Source organism: Schistocerca serialis, chromosome 5 (genome assembly GCF_023864345.2).
Source record: "Schistocerca serialis cubense isolate TAMUIC-IGC-003099 chromosome 5, iqSchSeri2.2, whole genome shotgun sequence".
Lineage (NCBI taxonomy): Eukaryota > Metazoa > Arthropoda > Insecta > Orthoptera > Acrididae > Schistocerca > Schistocerca serialis.
In genome coordinates, this window is record NC_064642.1 from 748,271,842 (window position 1) to 748,296,991 (window position 25,150).

The 25,150-nt window shown below is 44.5% G+C and overlaps 1 protein-coding gene and 1 non-coding gene across 7 annotated transcripts in view; both read right to left on the reverse strand.

Moving 5' to 3' along the window:
- Positions 1-25,150, reverse strand: part of LOC126481150 (adipokinetic hormone/corazonin-related peptide receptor variant I) — a 413,854-nt gene that overhangs the window by 200,313 nt on the left and 188,391 nt on the right. The window lies entirely within an intron of this gene.
- Positions 6,900-6,972, reverse strand: Trnan-auu (transfer RNA asparagine (anticodon AUU)). Its single transcript has one exon. It is a non-coding gene; the product is annotated as a tRNA-Asn (tRNA).

Sequence of the window (25,150 nt, forward strand, 5' to 3'; positions counted from 1 at the left end):
AACATAACATTCTAAATCCTTTTACGCAATCTCTGTAGTCAAGCCTTCATTGTTAGTATCTCCTTCTCACTGCTACTGTGCATATACATTGACGGAAAAACGGGACACCAAAAAGGAGTTGTGTGAAAGTGTGATGTTATTCAAATTTGGCGGCAGTCACATGAGAGTGGCGCTAGTGTTCCTTCTGTGATACTGCAGAAAGACTTGGCAGGAAAGTGGACACTGTACATGGCTGCTGGCAGCGGTGATCACGAGAATATACCGACCGTTTTCTGGACTGCCACGTGGCACTACCGAGAGGGAAGACCATCATGTTCGGTGAGTGACTCGGGCTCATCCAACTGCAACTGCAGCAGCAGCCTGAGCAGCAATTGGCACCCAGTGACACAACGAACTGTTACAAATCGGTTGCTTCAACGACAACCCCGAGCCAGACGTCCTGTAGCGTGCATTGCATGACCCCAAACCGTCGCGATTTGCGACTTCAGTGGTGTCAAGAGAGAGCTCAATGGAGGGCAGGGAAGAGGTCTGCTGTGTTTTCTGCTGAACGCTGCTTCTGCCTCGGTGCCAGTGAGGGCCATGTGTTGGTTAGAAGAAGGCTTCTTGAGAGCCTGCAACCAACCTGTCTGCGTCTATACACACTCGACCTACACCTGGACTTTGGGAGTTGGGCGTGTTTTTTATAAGTATTCTCGTGGTTATCCCACACACCCTGACTGCAATTTGCACGTCAGTCTGGTGATTTTATCTGTTGTGCTCCCATTAACGAAAACATTCCAAGGAGTGTTTTCCAACAGCATAACGCTCGCCCACATACCTCTGTTTTAAGCCAACATGCTCTAAACGGTGTCGTCAAGTTACCTACGCCTGCTGCAGCACCATATCTGTCTCCAATCATATACCTACGGGATACCATCAGACGGCAACTACAGCATTAACCGTCGCTATATTGATCGACTAAGTGCAACAGGCATGGAAGTCCGTCCCACAAAATGACATCCGGTACCCTTATAGCACAATGCATGCACTTTTGCTTGCTTGTATTGAACATTTTGGCGGTTACACCGCTTATTCACTTACCAGTATTTCACAATTTGCAATGGTTTATCTGGCACTTACATTAATTAACCTGTGATCACTTAAATATATTGCATAGGCAAATGTATTCCCGAAATTCTATTACTCTACATTAACTATTTTCTAGTGTTGCCAGTTTATTCCGTCACTGTCTGTGTCTCTCCCACCGTATCCTTTTTCTCCCACTGCCACTGCCACTGCCTCCCCCTCGCTTACATTGTCTCCTTTTGCATATCTTTCCCACTGACACCGTCTCACGATACCTCGGAAGCACATAGATACTCGCGTCCAACTTATTTTTCCCCAGTATCCCGGTCCAAAATACGCCCTTCCCTACACCTAAACGATAAAATTCGCTGGTCTAGGAGGGTCCAGACCGCCCCAAAGCCTATGTGTGGCCTCGACTCATCTCTCTTTTCCATTTCAACTGCTTCCTATCTCTTTTGCTCTCACTGCTTTTATCTAAATCCATCTCTTTTGCTACCACTGTCCCTGACTGACCAATATCTCGTCTCTCTTTGGCTCCCACCGCTATTGTCTTCATTCACCTCTTTTCTCTTTCACTGCCACTGTCTCTCTTCCACTATCACTGTCTCCTCTCTCTTCCCTCCCACTGGCTCCTTCACCTCTCTCTTCCACCGTCACTCTCTCTGCTATTCTTTTCAATACAAGAAAGTGCGAATATGTCTGCATGCCAAGGGTATTAGTGAGAAAGGCGGAATACGTTTTGAGGCAACTGGTTCCCCACTTTTCTCTCAGTCCTTTAAAAAGGAACTATTTGCCTTTTTGTGTTCCGAGAGCAGCATTTTTCCACTGGTTCCCTTCTTTTCCCTGCTACCGCAGGGTGTGCTGCTTATATGAATCGAATTATATAGATCAGTGAACTTTTATATAGTTTGCACTACAGAGTGTTTCAGAAGCGATGGTCGATAATTCACACATGGAAAGTACAGGCGGAAAGTAGCAAAAAAGCTGAGATAAATATGGGTCCGCAAATCAGCCGTTGCCGAAGTATCGTATTAATTCGAGATGGGAACCAACTGTATTCGTCCCTGGATACCGCGGTATTTACGTTGTTATCTCATGGTATGGGATCGACTGCGTGTTTGTTTACGCATGCGCAATTACTTGTCTTTCCCCTCCGTGCACTGTGCCGAATGGCAGTGACCTTGAGGCTGCACGACTGTATGATGAAGAGTCTGCTTTCCGCAGGCAGCCCGACGGGCATACATTTAGCCGGTTACATCAACGTCATAGAGAAACTGGGAGTTTCGCACACGATGTACGAGAAGGTTGACCCAGATACATAACACCCGATGTTGAGGAAAGGGTGTTACGCATTGTACACGAACGTCCGAGTACTTCAACAAGAAGGATTGCTCCCGCAGAGCGTCTCCTGAGTCATAGCACTGTGTGGCAGATTTTATATCGCTTAGTACGCTTTCCGTATCATCTCCAGCGAGTGCAAGAATTCAACAATGCAGACTTCCCTCCGACAGAGAATTTCTGCCAATGGGTGCAACAACAGTTTACCCTGAATAACCTGTTTGTAAGCGGTATTGTGTTCACGGATGAGGCTGGATTTACCTGTGACGGTATTTTTATCTACCATAACTGCCACATCTGGGCCGATGTCAGTCCTAGTATAACACACGTATCACGACATCAGCAGTGTTATTTGTTGAACGTCTGGGCAGAACTGCTCGTAGACCGCATAATTAGACCACACTTCCTACCACAGAGACTAACCAGATTGCAGTACAAGCGGTTTCTGCGGACTGTACTTCCAGAAGTACACGATGATGTTCCACTGAACCAACGTCTGAACTTGTGGTGCATGCATTAGGTACTCCAGCACATTTTCATTTACGAGTGCGCCGGCCTCTAACTCAGACGTATGGTCAACATTGGACATGTAGAGGAGGGCCTGTGCCGTGGCCTCCAAGGTCCCCAGATTTAAATCCCATGGATTTCTGTGTGTTGTGTCATGTCAAAAGTCTGGTCTACGCTACCGAGGTCAAATCTCTCAAGGAATTGAGCTTGCGGATTGAAGCAGCCTTCCAGCATTTACAGAATTCCTCCTGTGAGGATTCGCAACTCATTTCAGAGGCGAGTTCAATGTTGCATTCAGACACCTGAACAACATTTCGAAAACATAATTTAACTTTTGTAGATGCCATGTGTTCCTAGACACTGATGAACCGAAACAGAAAATCTGATGTATCTCAACAACTGTTGGTTTGTGGACCCATATCTACTGGAGCTTTTTAGCTACTTTTGGTCCGTACTCTGCATGTGTGAATTATTGACCATCACTTTTGAAACACCCTGTATAGGTAACAAATAAGTGCACATAATATAACGTCAACAAAAAGTAGTTTGTTTTACATTTTCTCTGAATACTTTGCTCATCGATCGCAAACCATTGAAAACGTTCAGTTTTTGATTTGTATTAAAAGATTAAAAATATTATCAGAAACATTTTACTGAATTTTCAGTCCTTCCAGTTCTATGTAATTTGTGGCAGTAATTTTAAGTTATTTTCAGACTTGTTAAGACCCTTTTTAGCCTATTTTTGTCACTTTGGGCATATCTATATAAGAGTGAAATGCTCTTTCAAATGGCTCTGAGCACTATGGGACTTAACATCTAGGGTCATCAGTCCCCTAGAACTTAGAACTACATAAACCTAACTAACCTAAGGACAGCACAGAACACCCAGCCATCACGAGGCAGAGAAAATCCCTGACCCCGCCGGGAATCGAACCCGGGAACCCGGGCGTGGGAAGCGAGAACGCTACCGCACGACCACGAGATGCGGGCGAAATGCTCTTTACACAGAGACAGTTGTATTGGTGAAAAATGATGAATTAAAAAGTATTGTGGTGTCCTCATATCGCTTGCAATGACCTTAGAATCCTTACCACGAGCAGACTACGTCAGTGAAAACTACTGTTGCGCCTCAGACCGGATATTCTGAGCATATTTTACGTGCGTAAGTATGGTAACTGTGAACTTCTGGATCATGGCAACGGATAATAATACTGAAAAATGTGTATAGGTTCCGCGAGAACATCATCTTGAAAACACATGGTAAAGTTCTGACGATTCGCCGTGAATAGAAATCACAGAAGTGGCCATCCTCACAACTGGTAGTTTTGGCACCGAAAAATCATGGTTTTTGGGGTTTTTCTCAATAAAAAGGTGCATCTGACTCAAGTATATGAGAAATGTAAAAAGAACGGAACCGCAATATTCTCAGTTCGACTATAATAAACTTCCTTGAGACTGAGAAAGTTATGTCCAAGAATCAGAATGGTTGTAGAAAGCATCGCTCGTGTGAAACTCAGCTCGCTCTTTTCTCACATGATATACTGAGAACTATGGGTGAACAGAAAAAGGCACATTCCGTATTTCTAGATTTCCGGGAAGCATTTGAGACTGTGTCCCACTGCAGGCTATTAACGAAGGTACGAGCGTATGGAATAAGTTCACAGATATGTGAGTGGCTCGAAGACTTCTTGTCCTCGACGGCGAGAGTTCATCAGAGACAAGAGTATCGCCAGGAGTGCCCCAGGGAAGTGTGATACGACATCTGTTGTTCTCTGTGTACATAAATGATCTGGCTGACGTAGTGGGCAGCAATCTGCGGTTCTTTGCTGATGATGCCGTGGTGTACTCGAAGGTGCCGAAGTTGAGTGACAAAATTTCCATTTGGTGTGATGAATGACATCTAGCCCTAAATGTGGAAAAATGTAATGCGGATGAATAGGAAGAGTAAAGCTGTAATGTTCGGATACAGTATTACTAGTGACCTGCTTGAGACAGTCAAGTCGTTTACATATCTGAGCATAATGTTGCAAAGCAATATCAGGTGGAACGAGCACGTGAGAACTGTGGTGGAGAAAGCGATAGGTCGACTTCGGCTTATTGGGAGAATTTTAGGAAAGAGTGGTTCACCTGTAAAGGAGAACGCATATAGGGCGTCGGTGCGACCTATTCTTGATTACTGCTCGAGTGTTTGAGGTCCGTGCCAGGTCGGATTGAAGGAAGATATAGATGTAATTCATGCTATGGCTGTTAGATTTGTTAGCGGGAGGCTCGAACAACACGTAAGTGTTACAGAGATGCTTCGGGAAATCGAATGAGAAACCCTGGAGGGAAGGCGACGTTCTTTTCGAGAAACATACTGAGAAAATTTAGAGTAGCGGAATTTGAATCTGACTGCCGAATGATTCTACTGTCGCCAATATACGTTGCGTGTAAGGAGCACGAAGGTAAGATACGAGAAATTGGGGCTCGCGCGGAGGCATACAGACAGTAGTTATTCCATCGCTCTATTTACGAGTGGGACAGGAAAGGAAATGACAAGTTGTGGTACAGGATACCCTCCACCATGCACTGTACGGCGGTTGCGGAGTATCTATGTAGAAGTAGATGTGAACCGCCCACGAACAAATGTAGGTTTTATCAGACGCCTAAGATCCACCCTAGAAAACACGTAATGCAAAAGAACCAGCCAGTCTGCGTAAACTGCCTGAGCTGGAGGACGTGTGTATTGTTCACAATTTGACCGTGTACTGTGGGACAGCTACAGTATGACCGCTCTTCCGATAGGTCGAGTGCTATTGAAAACTCTTGAGCCCTTATCTCTGTGATGAAGGCCGGCCGGGGTGGCCGAGCGGTTCTAGGCGCTACAGTCTGGAACCGCACGACCGATGCGGTCGCAGGTTCGAATCCTGCCTCGGGCATGGATGTGTGTGATGTCCTTAGGTTAGTTAAGTTCAAGTAATTCTAAGTTGTAGGGGACTGATGACTTCAGAAGTTAAATCCCATAGTGCTCAGAGCCATTTGAACCATTTTTTCTATGATGAACAGACCCCGGTATACGACCGCCTGAAAAACTCGCGTCTTCGTGGACGGCTTTTTGGTACATATTGGTACCATGCACTCTCGTGTACGAACCGACACACAGAATAAGTATGTATTCAAAATGAAGAATACTTTTCTGCTCTAACACACACCACAGCGAACGCCCGACTCGTTGCCGCGTTGCTGCCAGACTCATTCCTTTCAGCAGCGGCCTGTAGCTGTCCTCGTGGTCCAAAAACAGACACAGTCGCAGGTCTGGATGTGGGTTTGGCTGCTCGGTGACGGTGGAAGGCGGAGTCAGCGGGCCCCGTGTGTGTGTGTGTGTGTGTGTGTGTGTGTGTGTGTACGTGCGTGTGCGCACGCCCCTGCCCTTGGAAGCGTCTCTCGCCATCTGTAATTAACGCAGCCCTTTCCCTGCTCCATTCCGAGTCCAGCTTTTGGCACGGAGCGAACGTTCGCGTCGTTAGCAAAGATGACACTGAGTTCTGCATCTGGAATCACACGGGTGTTTTTTCCCTATATTTTTCACGTAGTTCCGGCCCATTTGCGTCACTCGGATGTACAGGCGGAGATGTGGTCGAAGATACAATCTGATACATCAAGAGAAACACAATTATCGGGTCGTTTTTAGTAGTCTTTCGTCTAGGGACTTTCGGCTGATGTTTGATGATTTTTATGACAGTGACTGGCATTCTCAAAGATTTACCCTCCGTTGCTGAGAGGAGCCGAAGATCCAGAGACGAAAGACGACATGCAACACTTTAATAGCTGTCCACGAACGCCTCTACAACTTTGTAGAATTATTTGAATGCGTGGTATACGTTCCTTCGACAGAACAGACACCACACAGATCCCGCAACTGTGAATCACTATATGTAAATTGAAGGGGGATCACAGCTGTCAGCTGTGGCGGGACGTTAAGCGGAATCAGCCGCGGTGAGCGAAAATGTATACCGGACCGGGATTCCAACCCGGGATCTCCTGCTTAATAGGCAGGTGCGTTAACGACTGCGCCATCCGGAACACAGCGCTATCGCATCTACACGGAGTATCTCGGTACGCCTCACGGCCGATCCACACTCCTACCGAGAGCCAGCTATTCGCAGCCCCTGTCCATGTTGACAGCAGTGATCCCTCTTCAATTTACGTGAGTTTGTAAAAGGCAAACGTGCTACACTGTCCTGTCATATTAATGTGACCAACTGTCAAAAGCTTGAATAGCCAACTTTTGCAGCGCGGGCCACTGTGCGACGTGCATGAAGAGTGTCAGTGCCGGCCGCTGTGGCCGAGCGGTTCTAGGCGCTCCAGTCTGGAACCGCGCGACCGCTACGGTCGCAGGTTCGAATCCTGCCTCGGGCATGGATGTGTGTGATGTCCTTAGGTTAGTCAGGTTTAAGTAGTTCTAAGTTCTAGGGGACTGATGAACTCAGATGCTAAGACCCATAGTGCTCAGAGCCATTTCAACCACTTGAAGAGAGTCAGTGAGGTTCTGGAAGGTAGCGATGGGGATGCTGGAGCCGTGGCTTACCGACTCCAGTGCCGTGGCCGGCTGTCCTAGGTTTCTCGAATTAGGCTCCTCGGCGCCGACAGCTTGATCGAGGTGGTCCCACAGATTCTCTGTTGCGTTTAAACCTGAGGAATTTGGTGGCCCGAAGAGTACAACAAACTCATCCTGATGCTGTCCGAACCACGCACGTTCACTGCGAGCTGTGCGAAACGTTGCATTGTCCTGCTAGCAGATGCTATCGTTCCGAGGAAATACAAACTGCATGTAGGGGTGGACGTAGTCCCCAAGGCTAGATGCATACATGTGTTGATCCATTATGCCTTCACGAAAGGAATACCACAAAAATATTCCCCAGACCACAGTGCACCCTCCTCTGGGTGCCTATCTGTATCTTTCCGACATTGTGCCGATCGTTTCGGTACTCAAGAGCACCGAACGGTCTAGCACTCGAATTAGAGCCCGTGCATTATTCAGTATGCATTTCGATAGCGATGCCCCCATGAACCATGGACCGCGCCGTTGGTGGGGAGGCTTGCGTGCCTCAGCGATACAGATAGCCGTACTGTAGGTGCAACCACAACGAAGGGGAATCTGTTGAGATGCCAGACAAACGTGTGGTTCCTGAAGAGGGGCAGCAGCCTTTTCAGTAGTTGCAGGGGCAACGGTCTGGATGATTGACTAATCTGGCCTTGTAACACTAACCAGAACGGCCTTGCTGTGCTGGTACTGCGAACGGCTGAAAGCAAGGGGAAACTACGGCCGTAATTTTTCCCGAGGGCATGCAGCTTTACTGTATGGTTAAATGATGATGGCGTTCTCTTGGGTAAAATATTCCGGAGGTAAAATAGTCCCCCATTCGGATCTCCGGGCGGGGACTACTCAGGAGGATGTCGTTATCAGGAGAAAGAAAACTGGCGTTCTGCGGATCGGAGCGTGGAATGTCAGATTCCTTAATCGAGCAGGCAGGTTAGAAAATTTAAAAAGGGAAATGGATACATTAAAGTTAGATATAGTGGGAATTAGTGAAGTTCGGTGGCAGGAGGAACAAGACTTCTGGTCAGGTGACTACAGGGTTATAAATACAAAATCAAATAGGGGTAATGCAGGAGTAGGTTTAATAATGAATAGCAAAATAGGAATGCGGGTAAGCTACTACAAACAGCATAGTGAACGCATTATTGTGGCCAAGATAGATACGAAGCCCACGCCTACTACAGTAGTACAAGTTTATACGCCAACTAGCTCTGCAGATGACGAAGAAATTGAAGAAATGTATGATGAAATAAAAGAAATTATTCAGATAGTGAAGGGAGACGAAAATTTAATAGTCATGGGTGACTGGAATTCGGCAGTAGGAAAAGGGAGAGAAGGAAACGTAGTAGTGGATTGGGGATAAGAAATGAAAGAGGAAGCCCCTGGTAGAATTTTGCACAGAGCACAACTTAATCATAGCTAACACTTGGTTCAAGAATCATAAAAGAAGGTTCTATACATGGAAGAAGCCTGGAGATACTGACAGGTTTCAGATAGATTATATAACAGTAAGACAGAAATTTAGGAACCAGGCTTTAAATTGTAAGACATTTCCAGGGGCAGATGTGGACTCTGACAACAATCTATTGGTTATAACCTGTAGATTAAAACTGAAGAAACTGCAAAAAGATGAGAATTTAAGGAGATGGGACCTGGATAAGCTGACTAAACCGGAGGTTGTTCAGAGTTTCAGGGAGAGCATAAGGGAAAAATTGACAGGAATGGGGGAAAGAAATACAGTAGAAGAAGAATGGGTAGCTTTGACGGATGAAGTAGTGAAGGCAGGAGAGGATCACGTAGGTAGAAAGACGAGGGTTAGTAGAAATACTTGGGTAATAGAAGATATATTGAATTTAATTGATGAAAGGAGAAAATATAAAAATGCAGTAAATGAAGCAGGCAAAAAGGAATAGAAACGTCTCAAAAATGAGATTTACAGGAAGTGCAAAATGGCTAAGCAGGGATTGCTAGAGGACAAATGTAAGGATGTAGAGGCCTATCTCACTAGGGTAAGAAAGATACTGCCTACAGGAAAATTAAAGAGACCTTCGGAGAAAAGAGAACCACTTGTATGAATATCAAAAGCTCAGATGGAAACCCAGTTCTAAGCAAAGTAGCGAAAGCAGAAAGGTGGAGGGAGTATATAGAGGGTCTCTATACAAGGGCGATGTACTTGAGGACAAACTTATGGATATGGAAGAGGATGTAGATGAAGATGAAATGGGAGATATAATACTGCGTGAAGACTTTGACAGAGCACTGAAAGACCTGAGTCAAAATAAGGCCCCGGGAGTAGACAACATTCCATTAGAACTACTGACAGCCTTGGGAGAGCCAGTCCTGACGAAACTCTACCATTTGGCGAGGAAGATTTATGAGACAGGCGAAATACCCTCAGACTTCAAGAAGAATATAATAATTCCAATTCCAAAGAAAGCAGGTGTTGACAGATGTGAAAATTACCGAACTATCAGTTTAATAAGTCACGGCTGGAAAATACACTCCTGGAAATTGAAATAAGAACACCGTGAGTTCATTGTCCCAGGAAGGGGAAACTTTATTGACACATTGCTGGGGTCAGATACATCACATGATCACACTGACAGAACCACAGGCACATAGACACAGGCAACAGAGCATGCACAATGTCGGCACTAGTACAGTGTATATCCACCTTTCGCAGCAATTCAGGCTGCTATTCTCCCATGGAGACGATCGTAGAGATGCTGGATGTAGTCCTGTGGAACGGCTTGCCATGCCATTTCCACCTGGCGCCTCAGTTGGACCAGCGTTCGTGCTGGACGTGCAGACCGCGTGAGACGACGCTTCATCCAGTCCCAAACATGCTCAATGGGGGACAGATCCGGAGATCTAGCTGGCCAGGGTAGTTGACTTACACCTTCTAGAGCACGTTGGGTGGCACGGGATACATGCGGACGTGCATTGTCCTGTTGGAACAGCAAGTTGCCTTGCCAGTCTAGGAATGGTAGAACGATGGGTTCGATGACGGTTTGGATGTACCGTGCACTATTCAGTGTCCCCTCGACGATCACCAGTGGTGTACGGCCAGTGTAGGAGATCGCTCCCCACACCATGATGCCGGGTGTTGGCCCTGTGTGCCTCGGTCGTATGAAGTCCTGATTGTGGCGCTCACCTGCACGGCGCCAAACACGCATACGACCATCATTGGCACCAAGGCAGAAGCGACTCTCATCGCTGAAGACGACACGTCTCCATTCGTCCCTCCATTCACGCCTGTCGCGACACCACTGGAGGCGGGCTGCACGATGTTGGGGCGTGAGCGGAAGATGGCCTAACGGTGTGCGGGACCGTAGCCCAGCTTCATGGAGACGGTTGCGAATGGTCCTCGCCGATACCCCAGGAGCAACAGTGTCCCTAATTTGCTGGGAAGTGGCGGTGCGGTCCCCTACGGCACTGCGTAGGATCCTACGGTCTTGGCGTGCATCCGTGCGTCGCTGCGGTCCGGTCCCAGGTCGACGGGCACGTGCACCTTCCGCCGACCACTGGCGACAACATCGATGTACTGTGGAGACCTCACGCCCCACGTGTTGAGCAATTCGGCGGTACGTCCACCCGGCCTCCCGCATGCCCACTATACGCCCTCGCTCAAAGTCCGTCAACTGCACATACGGTTCACGTCCACGCTGTCGCGGCATGCTACCAGTGTTAAAGACTGCGATGTAGCTCCGTATGCCACGGCAAACTGGCTGACACTGACGGCGGCGGTGCACAAATGCTGCGCAGCTAGCGCCATTCGACGGCCAACACCGCGGTTCCTGGTGTGTCCGCTGTGCCGTGCGTGTGATCATTGCTTGTACAGCCCTCTCGCAGTGTCCGGAGCAAGTATGGTGGGTCTGACACACCGGTGTCAATGTGTTCTTTTTTCCATTTCCAGGAGTGTACTAACGCGAATTCTTTACAGACGAATGGAAAATCTAGTAGAAGCCGACCTCGGGGAAGATCAGTTTGGATTCCGTAGAAATATCGGAACACGTGAGGCAATACTGACCCTACGACTTAGCTTAGAAGAAAGATTAAGGAAAGGCAAACCTACGTTTCTAGCATTTGTAGACTTAGAGAAAGCTTTTGACAATGTTGACTGGAATACTCTCTTTCAAATTCTTAGGGTGGCAGTGGTAAAATACAGGGAGCGAAGGGCTATTTACAATTTGTACAGAAACCAGATGGAAGTTGTAAGAGTCGAGGGGCATGAAAGGAAAGCAGTGGTTGGGAAGGGAGTGAGACAGGGTTGCCGTCTCTCCCCGATGTTATTCAATCTGTATATTGAGCATGCAGTGAAGGAAACAAAAGAAAAATTCGGAGTAGGTATTAAAATCCATGGAGAAGAAATAAAAACTTTGAGGTTCGCCGATGACATTGTAATTCTGTCAGAGACAGCAAAGGACTTGGAAGAGCAGTTGAACGGAATGGATAGTGTCTTGAAAGGAGGCTGTAAGATGAAAATCAACAAAAGCAAAACGAGGATAATGCAATGTAGTCGAATTAAATCGGGTGATGCTGAGGGAATTAGATTAGGAAATAAGTCACTTAAAGTAGTAAAGGAGTTTTGCTATTTGGGGAGAACAATAACTGATGATGGTCGAAGTAGAGAGGATATAAAATGTAGACTGGCAATGGCAAGGAAAGCGTTTCTGAAGAAGAGAAATTTGTTAACATCGAGTATAGATTTAAGTGTCAGGAAGTCGTTTCTGAAAGTATTTGTATGGAGTGTAGCCATGAATGGAAGTGAAACATGGACGATAAATAGTTTGGACAAGAAGAGAATAGAAGCTTTCGAAATGTGGTGCTACAGAAGAATGCTGAAGATTAGATGGATAGATCACGTAACTAATGAGGAAGTATTGAATAGGATTGGGGAGAAGAGAAGTTTGTGGCACAACTTGACTAGAAGAAGGGATCGGTTGGTAGGATATGTGTTGAAGCATCAAGGGATCACCAATTTGGTATTGGAGGGCAGCGTGGAGGGTAAAAATCGTAGAGGGAGACCAAGAGATGAATACACTAAGCAGATTCAGAAGGATGTAGGTTGCGGTAGGTACTGGGAGATGAAGAAGCTTGCACAGGATAGAGTAGCATGGAGAGCTGCATCAAACCAGTCTCAGGACTGAAGACCACAACAACAACAACAACCGTTCGGGTCTAGAGAACCGAAGCGCTGTTGTCGGTTCGCGTCCCGCAAGCCAATCAAAAGCAAGCGCCACGAACACAAAGCGGCTAGCAGACGACACAGGCGCGCTATTCTTCCAAGTACCGAAAATTGCGTTTACGTTGCCATAACGCACGACGCCGCATTTTATCGATCTGACGTGCCCGCCTTCATTGCTCTTGCCTCCTCCTTAACAGTATCGGCGCAGTACATCCATTTCCATAATTCTCAGCTGAAATGCATAGAAATTTTTACAGTTTCCCTGAATGCATGTTTCCATGCATGCATAATAACGATAGCCTATTCGACTGTATTCTGCAGATTTCGTAAATACCGCATTATGTCATCTTATTCTCATTCACACTGTCATCGTGTTTTGGATTTTACGTTTCGGAAAACGGGTTAGGATTAGTATGTAGTTCCTCATTGTACTAATACATCAATAAAAACACCCGAAAAATTGATTCTAAGAGCTTCAAAAAATAAGAAGATAAACAGATTGTGCTTATAACTCGCTCCTAAAAATCCAAATGATTAAGTAGCCCACTTCCCTATACGATACGTTAACAATTTGGGTCTTAAAAACAAAACTGAAAAAACGCATTTTCGAGAGCTCCTGCAGTTCGTCGAAGTTTATAACAGCATCTCATGAATGAAAATGATTCGTATATGCTGCTACAGTCTAAAAATATTACAGCGGAGATCTTTCATCTCTGTCTACTGTTTTTGAGGATTCGAATGCAGATAAACAGTTGTGACATGCAAGATTATGAAGATGACTGCTGCTACTTACATTCCCAGTAATTCCTGTCTAACCGAAACTCGGAAATCGCTACTTATTCGGAAACAAATGGTGAATTATTTCTGACAAGAAAAAATACAAAGGTTTCACTGACAGAAATTTCATATCCAGCAATTTCATATTTCGTTTTTTAAACACACAGAAATCACGAAATCATTACTGAGGAAGTGCGCTCTTACATGTAAGTAATAACTAATATTGCAGAAAAATCTTAACTTACACGAATAACAATGTCTCAGAACGTGTTGCATATATGAAAATGAAAAAAAAAAAATTTTTTTTACACATCCGTGCGCGAACCCGTACCTTTCATATGACATTCCCGCGCGCTAACCACTTGTCAAGGCAAACAACATGAACAGAGTGTTCAATTCTCGTATTATTCTGTAGAGGAACGTAGGATGACTTCATTGCCAAACGGTGCTGCGTGAGTCATCAATGTGTGATAGTTTGGACAGTTTCCAATATCAGGCTTCACATAATTGCTTTCCATAACAATAATTACTAACTAAACCTTTTACTAACTAAACCTTTTATGGGGAAAAAGTACACAAAGTCACTAGTAACGTCAGATCACACTCATGTTATATACGTACACAGAGCTGATGTCTTGATATTTAATGATCTTTAAACTCTTATTTGCATAAAAATAATACTTATTTTGAGAGAATGTTTTTGGATGTAATCATTCACAGTAACAACCTAACCTATTTCTAACAAAGGAAAATAGCCTATTATGAACTCACTTTCCAACTGGATTCGTACTCTGGTGATTCTTTAGTAACACTGTTGTGTACATAGTTCCGCATAGTCAGCGCGTACACGACTTTCCGACTAGAGCGCGCCCCGCTAAGCACAACAGCACAGGCGCAGTGCTCGTCCGTCTCCGCACTACGAGATGGCGCTGCCTTAGGGACAGACCAAATTCTGCTTCCGCCGATCCGTGTATTAGTATGTAACGCAGCCAATGAGATTGCTGATAATGTAGAACCTTTTCTACTCGCGGATCGCACTCACACAGTGATACCTGAACACACGAGGTATTATAACGAGTGCACAGACCTCTGATTAGACAGTCTGCATTTGTCTGCACCAGTCTGTACCAGTCTGCATTAGTCTGTACCAGTCTATAGTCAAGTTGCAGTCTGCGCCTAATAAGATTACCATATTCCTGTACATAGCCATGAAGATAAATGAATAGACACTTTGTCAAGTATCGGAGATATGTGAGAATAAGATTAACGTACCAAGACCAAAGGAACTTCAAATTGTCAATTGTAATCAGCATCCAGAATCGAGTTACGTAATGTCTATGCTTTTTATTATTTTAATAAATGTGTGTGAAAATTAATCAAGTTCTGTTTAAAGTTAGTCACCTCCAATCTACTACTCTAAGTGTGCAAGTGGCATTTCTATCGTCTGAACTAACGACAGAAGATAAACACGCCACAATAAGACCACGAGACATATTGCTGACACTCGCCTACTTCATTAAAGCAACAAGTCAAATAATCTGATGGTGTGTGTACCGAAGGTCTTACAGTACGCACACCACAAACACAATCACTAAATCCGAAGTTGAAACCGCTAAATATGTCTAAAATAACAAATTATAACTGTACATAAACCACAGCTCACCGATCGACGGGGCCACACCGAAATCCAAAACCTCTCAGTGGAATTGTCGTAAAATCGGTTGGAGGACCGTTCGGTAACAGGTCCCAGAAGCTTACTGAATAGGATATTTCGATAAAGAACCGAAAATGACTTCACTACCGAGACTAACTTATTACACCGGACGGTATGAACGATATAGAATAGGGCTCATGGTGTGGACCTTTCTACAATTGTTACAGTTAAAGTGAGAGGAGTGTTCTATGTGATGGTGCACTGGTTGGTGAGAAAAAGTGTCATTAAGTAAACGAGAAGTGGTTTTGAAAAATGTCCTTGAAGCAAGAAAGAAAAGAAACGATTGGGTAGCTGCCCTCTTGAAGAGTACAAAATTGTGGTTAAGGTTCGTGAACAATGTCGAGAAAAGTACCCTAAACAAAAATTAATTGCTGCGGAGGCCGAGAGGATTGCGGCTGGTTGCAGCCGGAAAGTAACTTGATTTGCTCAACCTGGATTCGATTTGAAAATTTTGTGTAGGTCGGTGATTATCCCAGAGTTTCTGGCTCAATAACACAAGCTCCCAGCCAATCCAAGTACCCTAATGTACTGTGTGCGTGGCTTGTGGCTGTGAGAGACTTGGTTGTAGATGATCTACGACGTCAAATGCATGAACCAATGATAAAACAAAACAAAAGAAAAAAAAAGAACGCGAGGTCCTTATGCTACTGAAATGATGGTGCTATGTATCAATTTTTTAATTACCTCAGTGAAATGATGGGTGTCAATTTCCACTTCAGCAGGTAATAGACCAGACACACACTGGGTACTATCTACATCTACACCTAGACTCTCCAAACCACTTTGATGTGCATGGCAGAGGGTACGTCCTATTGTAACAGTTATTACGATTTCTTCACGCTTCACGCATGGAGCGTGGGAAGAATGATTGTTTGAAATCTCTGTGCGTGCAGTAATTATTCTAATATTTTCCTCGCGATCCCTCTGTGAGCGATACGAAGGGGTTGTAGTAGGTACCTACTGTAATCATTAAAGCCAGCTCTTGAAACTTTGTTAATAGACTTTCTCGGGATAGTACGTCTCCCTCCAGGAGTCTGCCATTTCAGATCCTTCAGTATCTCTGTGACACTCTCCCATGTTTGGTGATCACTCTTGGTGGTCTTCTCTGTATCCATTCAATATTACCTGTTAGACATATGTGATATGGGTGCCATCACTTGATCAATAATATAGGATGCGTCTCAGATAGATTTTAACCAATCTTTTTAGTTGACTGATTGTACTTCCCCAGTATTCTATCAATGAACCGAAGTCTACCACCTGCTTTACTCACAGCTGAACCTATGTGATCATTCCGTTTCATACCCCTACAAAATGTAACAGTCAGGAAATTGTATGAGTTGGCCGATTCCAACGGTGAGTCATTGGTACTATAGTCATAGGATCTAGGTTTTTTCGTTCTGCGAAGTGCACAATTTAACATTTCTGAACATTTAAAGCGAGTTGCCAATCTGCACCATGTTGAAATCTTATCAAGATCTGGCAGAATATTTATGCAGCTTCTCTCAGATAGTACTTCATTACAGGTGATTGCATCATTTGCAAAAAGCCTGATTTTACTATTAATACTGCGCGCAAAATCATTAATATACGAGGGCAGTTCAATAAGTAATGCAACACATTTTTTTTCTCGGCCAATTTTGGTTGAAAAAACCGGAATTTTCTTGTGGAATATTTTCAAACATTCCCGCTTCGTCTCGTATAGTTTCATTGACTTCCGACAGGTGGCAGCGCTGTACGGAGCTGTTAAAATGGCGTCTGTAACGGATGTGCGTTGCAAACAACGGGCAGTGATCGAGTTTCTTTTGGCGGAAAACCAGGGCATCTCAGATATTCATAGGCGCTTGCAGAATGTCTACGGTGATCTGGCAGTGGACAAAAGCATGGTGAGTCGTTGGGCAAAGCGTGTGTCATCATCGCCGCAAGGTCGAGCAAGACTGTCTGATCTCCCGCGTGCGGGCCGGCCGTGCACAGCTGTGACTCCTGCCAGCTCGGAATTTTGACGATATAGGCGCCAATTAGACAGAATTTGGCACGATTTCTCTCAGGCGGGGACATCCAACACCTCTGTCAATGAATGCCAAGCCGGATAACTGTTTGCATAAGGATCACAGGTGGACCAACATGTGGTTGAATTGCTCAACTTGTGAAAGTCTTTCTCTTGAATGAATCATCCAATTTCTCTGAAATTGTAACCATTTGCTTGTCTGTAGATGTACATGACATCTAGCGGTTTCAGCCCCATTCGGTCAATTCATTCACAGTGCGCCTTTTTTATTTTATTTATTTTTTATTAGAGTGTATATAAACAAAGACTAGAAAACAGTTTCCGTTGAAGATGATATAAAATTATTTACGAAGAAATTTTTGTATGATGCGTGGTTCTGACAATTAAGATGGACATTTATATTCTCAGCAAGATTCTCTGAAGAATATTAATTAAATTTTGGTACCTCCGAACGAAGAACACAACGTTTTATGATATCCTCAACACATCTGCCTGGTTCTGTGGGTAACTGAAGGCAGAGAGGCATTCAAATGGTTCAAATGGTTCTAAGCACTATATGATTTAACATCTGCGGTCACCAGTCCCCTAGACTTAGAACTAATTAAACCTAACTAACCTAAGTACATCACACACAGCCACGCCCGAGGCAGGTTAGTACCTGCGACCATAGCAGTAGCACAGTTCCGGACTGCAGTGCCTAGAACCTCGCGACCACAGCGGTCGGCAGAGAAGCATTCAATTATTCAGGCTGTATTAAAGGAGAGGATGTGCAGCCAATGGAAGACAGCAACCACAGTTATTAATGCGGATGGGACATCTCAGTGCTTACTGCTATTATTATAAGAAAATAATCGCAGCATGCTGATTCAGCAGTGTAGCAAAATAGTCCCATCACTTGATATCAGGATGGTGTGTGCTGGAAACCCTTACCGAGTGCGGGGTGCTGCCGAGGCGACTGCGGGCTCACCAGTTTGCAGTCACTCAGCAGTAGCACTCAGCACACAGCACGGCGAATGCCCCCATCCCCCGCCACACCCACCGCTGGCTCCGCCTCCGTCTGGAGTAGCACGTGGCTCTCTGCCCACAAGGTAATGGGAAAGGTGTGGGAGGTGGCGAGGTGGGGGGGGGGGGGGGGTAGGGCGTGCCACACCACTTGCCGCCTTGGCACAGTAGAGCAGCTCCCCACCCCTTCACCTCATCGTCATCTGGCGAGCGCGCAGCCGACCGAGGCTGCGGTGCCAGAAAGCACCTCATTCGGTATTCCGATATTTCTGGGAAAGGCGGATAGTATCTACAAAACTCGTGAAGGAACAATCAGAATGGAAGACCAAAACAAAAGAGACAAAGTGCCCCAAGTGAGGAAGCCTAAGGACATGATGGATCTTTCTCCTATATTGTACCACATAAGCAATGACGGAAATAAAAGATAGTTTCACGAGTAGGATTGTTCAGGGTGAAACGATGTCAATGACACGATTCTCTGATGATACTGTAAATCCTCAGTAAACACGAGAAATGATTACAGGATGTGTTCAGTGGAATGATAAGACTAATGACTACAGAACATAGACTGACAATAAATCGAAAAAGTTAATTAGTAGACCCAGAAATGAGATTAGCGATAAACAAAATTTCAGAGTTGAATATCAAGACATAGTCGTAGGAATTCGGCTGCCTTGGAGGCAAAACAGTACATGATGGACGAGGCAAGGATGACAAAAAACAAAGTAACACAGGCAAAGGGGATTTCACGTGCAAATTAGGATTGTTACCATCAAACACCGTCCTCATTTTGAATAAGGAATTTCTGATAATATAGTATGGAGTACATCATTCTATGGATGTCATCATGGACTGTGGGAAAACCGGGACAGTAGATAATCAAAGCATTCAACATGTGCTGTTATATAAGAACGTTGGAAATTAAGTGGACTGATACGAGTGTGCACAACACAATTAGAACACATTTTATCTGCATGAGACAGATTAACAACTAATACTATTGCTAGGCGTTTGCCTAATTTTTAAGTCATTTATCACAATTTTAACTATTTCGTTTTTCAGTTGTTCACTCTGGTAGTGTCGGCAGAAGGAAATTTATTGCTTTCGAAATATATACAATTGACTGTTTTGGAGGTGACTTAACGTATGTTGCGGAGAGATGGCAGGAGATCCTGTCAGCACAAATACGGTTCAAATCAGATTGCTGCCACCTGGTATCATTATCTCTCAGCCAGAGAGCACTTGTCACTGTCGTACGGTTTTAATGTTTAAAATTTTACTATTATTTTCAAATAAACAAATACATTCTTTTTATAAAGAGGAACTGGTCGACATTAGAAAGAAGGGTGTTCTAACGGAATATTTTAACAACTTCATGTAGATGATGCACATATTATTCACAAGTGCCATTCAGCCGAGGCGGCTGCCGCTAGGGTGTTCGACTTGTATCGCTGATATCGATATTCGGCTGTCCTGCTACCTCTGACTGCTCCCCCGGTGGGTTTTCCGGTTGAACGTGTGACGAGTGAGTCTCCCAAAGCCCAAAGCCCGCGTCCCTAACCGTGGTCCATGGGCCTCGCAGGGCTCGCCGCCCTCGTCTTTTGTCGTGCCGGATGTACGGTGCCAATCACTGGGCGCCTTGACGTGCAAAATTGTCGTGGGTTCGTCGTCTCGCGCTAAACAGCTTCCCAGCTCGTAATTTGCAACCTCCAAGTTATGTATGACTTTTATTCTGTGTTTAACTAAGAAGACTGTTGAAACTTATTATGGCATGGGTAGCTGCCGGAGATGATTCTGAACTTGGTTCTACAGTGGCTATTTTAAGGAGGCTGATGTTCCTCATTCCGTTTTTGATCATCCGTGGAATGTGTGTTTTAAATGGTTTTCATGCAACTTTTAACTTGTTTTACGACATATTGCCCGCCTTGGGACTGGTTGTGGTTGTGTACGCGCCCGGCAGCCGTAGAGTTAATGGTTTAATCATTTGTTGACTAACTGAAACCCTCAGCTGCCGACAGGTGTTGTTGATATACCTCGATGTGGACAGCTGGAAATGTGTGCCCCGACCGGGACTCGAACCCGGTATCTCCTGCTTACATGGCAGACGCTCTATCCATCTGAGCCACAGAGGACACAGACGAATAGCGCGACTGCAGAGACTTATCCCTTGCACGCTTTCCGTGAGACTCACATTCCCAACTGTCCACAATTCTACATATGTAATGTATGTACCTTATAGACATTTGCCCATTCACTCATTACTCGCGCACGCTTTGGCGATTCCCATAAGAGTTTGGGCAATCTGTGCGCATTCGCACAGACGAAGGTCAATGGCTGGGTAGCCTTTAACAGTATTCTGTTCTTTCGAGAACAGTTACTGTCTTCATATATATAGTTAAAGGCTACCCAGCCATTGACCTTCGTCTGTGCGAATGCGCACAGATTGCCCAAACTCTTACGGGAATCGCCAAAGCGTGCGCGAGTAATGAGTGAATGGGCAAATGTCTATAAGGTACATACATTACATATGTAGAATTGTGGACAGTTGGGAATGTGACTCTCACGGGAAGCGTGCAAGGGATAAGTCTCTGCAGTCGCGCTATTCGTCTGTGTCCTCTGTGGCTCAGATGGATAGAGCGTCTGCCATGTAAGCAGGAGATCCCGGGTTCGAGTCCCGGTCGGGGCACACATTTTCAGCTGTCCACATCGAGGTATATCAACAACACCTGTCGGCAGCTGAGGGTTTCAGTTAGTCACCATTTATTTCAGGGAAAAGCTGCACGGTCAGCAACAGTATTCTGTTCTTTCGAGAACAGTTACTGTCTTCATATATATTAATCATTTATCACGGCAGGATTTGGTATGTTTATTTAATGTTGAAAGTGCCCTAATACAAGTGGAAGTGATCTAAGTTTCCTGCTAATTTACTGGGAGGCGCGTAATGTTGGAGTATTGCTCCTTAAGAATCTGGGGGCGTGCTTATTATACATTGCAGTGCGTCTGTGATTCGACCTTGTTTTCATTGCAATCTATTTGGGCTGCAGGCCATTTGTTAAGGCTGCTCGTTTCCTGGCGTCGGTTATGGATTCTTGTCAGGACCGCTCATTGTGGAGCCGGTCGGATTATGTATAAAGATATACCGCCTGCTATGTGAGCCTGTGCACAAGCCGTGGGGAGTGAACGCTCGTATTGCCTGCCGGCCGTATCGTTAATGCTTCCAAACACTGCTATGGGCCATAACGCTGTTCTCTAAAGTTAAGTGCAACTTGGGAATCATTCTGAGTCATTATGTCCGTTAATTGAGGCCACCTTGTTAATATTGGCGTTTCTGTAAGTCATTTTATTGGTCGAGTTATTAATAGCCCTTCTTATTTAACACTTATGTTAATCATTTGTGTATCTTTAATGAACGTGCAACTTATTGTTATTCCTGTGTGAAGTTTTGCGATCTTGGTTGGCCCACTTTGTATTTTTAATATAAGCATGTTTCGCTGTGGACCTTTATATGGGCAGTTCAGTTTTATTAAGCTTTAAGATCTCTTTGTTCTTCATGAAGTTGTGGTATTATGTGGCTGTGTAACTTGGGCTGAAAGTGTATAGTGTTATTAGTCTCTTGACACATGGTTAAACAAGAACGATTGTTTGTGACTGATTATTCAGCGTGCCTACTATCAATGATTTTAAAACGAAGGTCAGCGTTGGCCGTAATATTGATGTTTTATTGATAGCACAATCGATTTTCGATCACATAGTGATCATCTTCAGTGCTGGAAGCTGTGATGTACAAATTAAACTCAGACACTGGTATCAAGTTATCAATAACCAAAACTGAGAATAGATCACAATAACTGTGATGGCTTCTCAGTTTTGGTTATTGATAACTTGATACCAGTGTCTGAGTTTAATTTGTACATCACAGCTTCCAGCACTGAAGATGATCACTATGTGATCGAAAATCGATTGTGCTATCAATAAAACATCAATATTACGGCCAACGCTGACCTTCCTTTTAATTTAACATATATGGTCGTTGTCCACACAGCACTCCATGGAGTCGCCAATCAATCAATGATTTTGGTTGCGGACGCAAAATAATATGAGTCTTATTCGTGTTTATGTAATTCAATCAAAGTGAAGATTTGTATATTGCATCAGTAAGAGGGGCAATGTCCGAATTGAAGTTTATTATAAAGTCTGTTTTGAGTCAAAATTGCAAAACAATCACAAGTTTGTCCATCACCAGTGATCCCGTGCTTCCTATTTCCTTTAAATAACTGGTGAGATTGTAATTTTGATTTTCTAAAGCATTGGGTAGTACCATGGTTCAGCCATATTATAATTATGAATCTGTCAAAATATTTTTTGGTCTCTATTTACACGACACCATGGTCCATAAAGCAGCTATTGCATATGACTAAGCAGCGTTTGACAGGTAGGGATCTAGTGTAAACTGTTACTTGTATGTCTAGTTTTAATTATTTAATGTGCAAATCAATCAGACAAACTCATAGTGTTGGTATACTCATATAAAATAATTATTGTGAGACATTTACCACAGAGGATGCCTAAGCAAAGACTAGGTAAGGATTGAGAGCCAAAGTCTAGATTGGGCACATTATTTTTGTCAAAATACTCGTCTAAGTTATATTGAAAACGATGTCTAAGTCATTCATACCTTATGATGACCCTCTGTATCAGGCTAACTTTCATCATTAACACTGCCTAGTTCTACCATACAGTTGCCAGGGTGGGATGTACTGTTCACTTGGGAGGACGTCTCACATTTTAATGACATCAGCGCTGTTAATTTAATACATACACACCTGAAAATTTACTGCCTTAGTATACGTTCTCGTGTGTAGATTAACACATTGCACACAAAGAAATATGAATGTTTCTTGTCGTTGCTGGATCCACTCCCACATCCTACCCCAGGACCTGTGGTATCCAGGACACAACATGCACATAAGACAGTGTAACTGGGCTAGCAGTTTACAATTCGATTGCAAGTACAGCCAAATTTAAAACGTGTGACCAAAACATGACAAAATCAGAAACGTTGCTACTTTGGTCTTTACCTGGAAGCTTTTTGCTATGAATAATGATCATCAACAAAAAGCATTTGATGTTGATAGACATTCTGGTCATATTGCTGTGCTAAAACATATTTGAATCTTTGTCTTACACCTATACAAATACTAAGACTGTCTGACATGGGATCTAAACCAGAACCTTCAGGAGAATTAAGGTAAATACATACAGGCTGACAGTTCACTTGTGTGAAGTATACACATTCCATGTAATCAGGACCAATAGCAGATTATAAAACAATGCGCTGTATGTCTTTAGTTTTAATTATTTAACATTGAAATTGATTACACAAACTACCAAACAACAATGCTGACGGTTGTACTGGAGACTATATTTTGGTGGAACTGTATGTGGCACATCTGGATGACTGTCCATTCATCATAGGCAAATTACACTTCAAATCAGTTTGGAATGCATTTGCATTAGAAGAATGTAGGAACGTTTGTTAATGGCGTCAGCCGGCCGCAGTGGCCGAGCGGTTCTAGGTGCTACAGTCTGGAACCGCGCGACCGCTACGGTCGCAGGTTCGAATCCTGCCTCGGGCATGGATGTGTGTGATGTCCTTAGGTTAGTTAGGTTTAAGTAGTTCTAAATTCTAGGGGACTGATGACATCAGCAGTTAAGTCCCATAGTGCTCAGAGCCATTTGAACCATTTGTTAATGGTGTGAGGCAGTGGACGACAGACTATTCATCCACATGGAAATCGATTCGTCAGCAACGTTACTGGGGTCAGATACTTGCTACACAACCAAGACTGGGTAAGACAGTGCTGGAAAACATGTTTACTATTTGTGGTTATGCAACTGCAACTATGTCTGGCAAAAGCTCCGTCGCCCCAACGGTTTTTGCTAGTGTTAAGAAAGTGGGGAAGTCTAGTTAGAGTCATTGTCTCCATCATGGTAAATCTGAGAATGCAAAGAACAGCTATACTCGTACATCTCTGTACCAAAGGAGAGGACCCACTGTCTTCCAGCAAAATATACGGGGTGATTTTGACCAACGTGTACCGACTCGATGAGAGGAAATGGAACAAAAAAGGTGTAATGAACTCATGCGCGGAAATGCATGGTTTCCATGCTAGAGACCATTTATTCAGTCATACTTTCCTAAAGAGACCGCGGTCTTAGGGGCGGTGTACTACGCAGACACAGTTACAGAACGCACGACTTCCTTCTACAGGGTGGTAGTTTTCCTCACACGTCATGCCAAAGTGCCCTCTCCTGCATTAGTAATAGGTAATGTTGTGTCTGATTCACTTTTACTGCTGACTCACCTTGCAGTGGATGTGATACAGCGTTGTACGCAATGGTTCCGAATCGAGAGCTTGCTGACATGGTGTTTACATACGCAATGGCAACGGGCAGTGTGCAGCAAGGTTGTATCAGGAGACCTATCCCCACTGAGAACAACACTTGGTTGGTTGATTTAAGGGAGGGGACCAAACAGGGAGGTCATCGATTCCATCGGATTATGGAGGAACGAACCCGCATTTGCCTGAAACGATTTAGGAAAATCACGGAAAACCTAAACCAGGACGGCCGGATGCGTGTTTCCACTGTCGTCCTCCCGAATGAAAGTCCAGAGTGCGAACCACTGCGCCACCTCGCTCAGTTTTGGCAACAGTGTTTCGCCGTATGTCTAAGACGACGTCGCTTCAGGAAGCAGGAAATCATGAAGGAAATACCCGAAATGTTTGGAGACCAGACGGAGGAAAATGTGATAAACACTGTGGAAGGTGACCTCCCTGTCAGTTCCAGGCAGTTGGCCCGCCAGTACAGGGTAAGCCAGACGACTGTGTGGAACATTCTCCATGACAACTGTTACTACCCTTATCACTTACAGCGTTTGCTGGGCGTATTTGCCACAAACTTCCCACATCA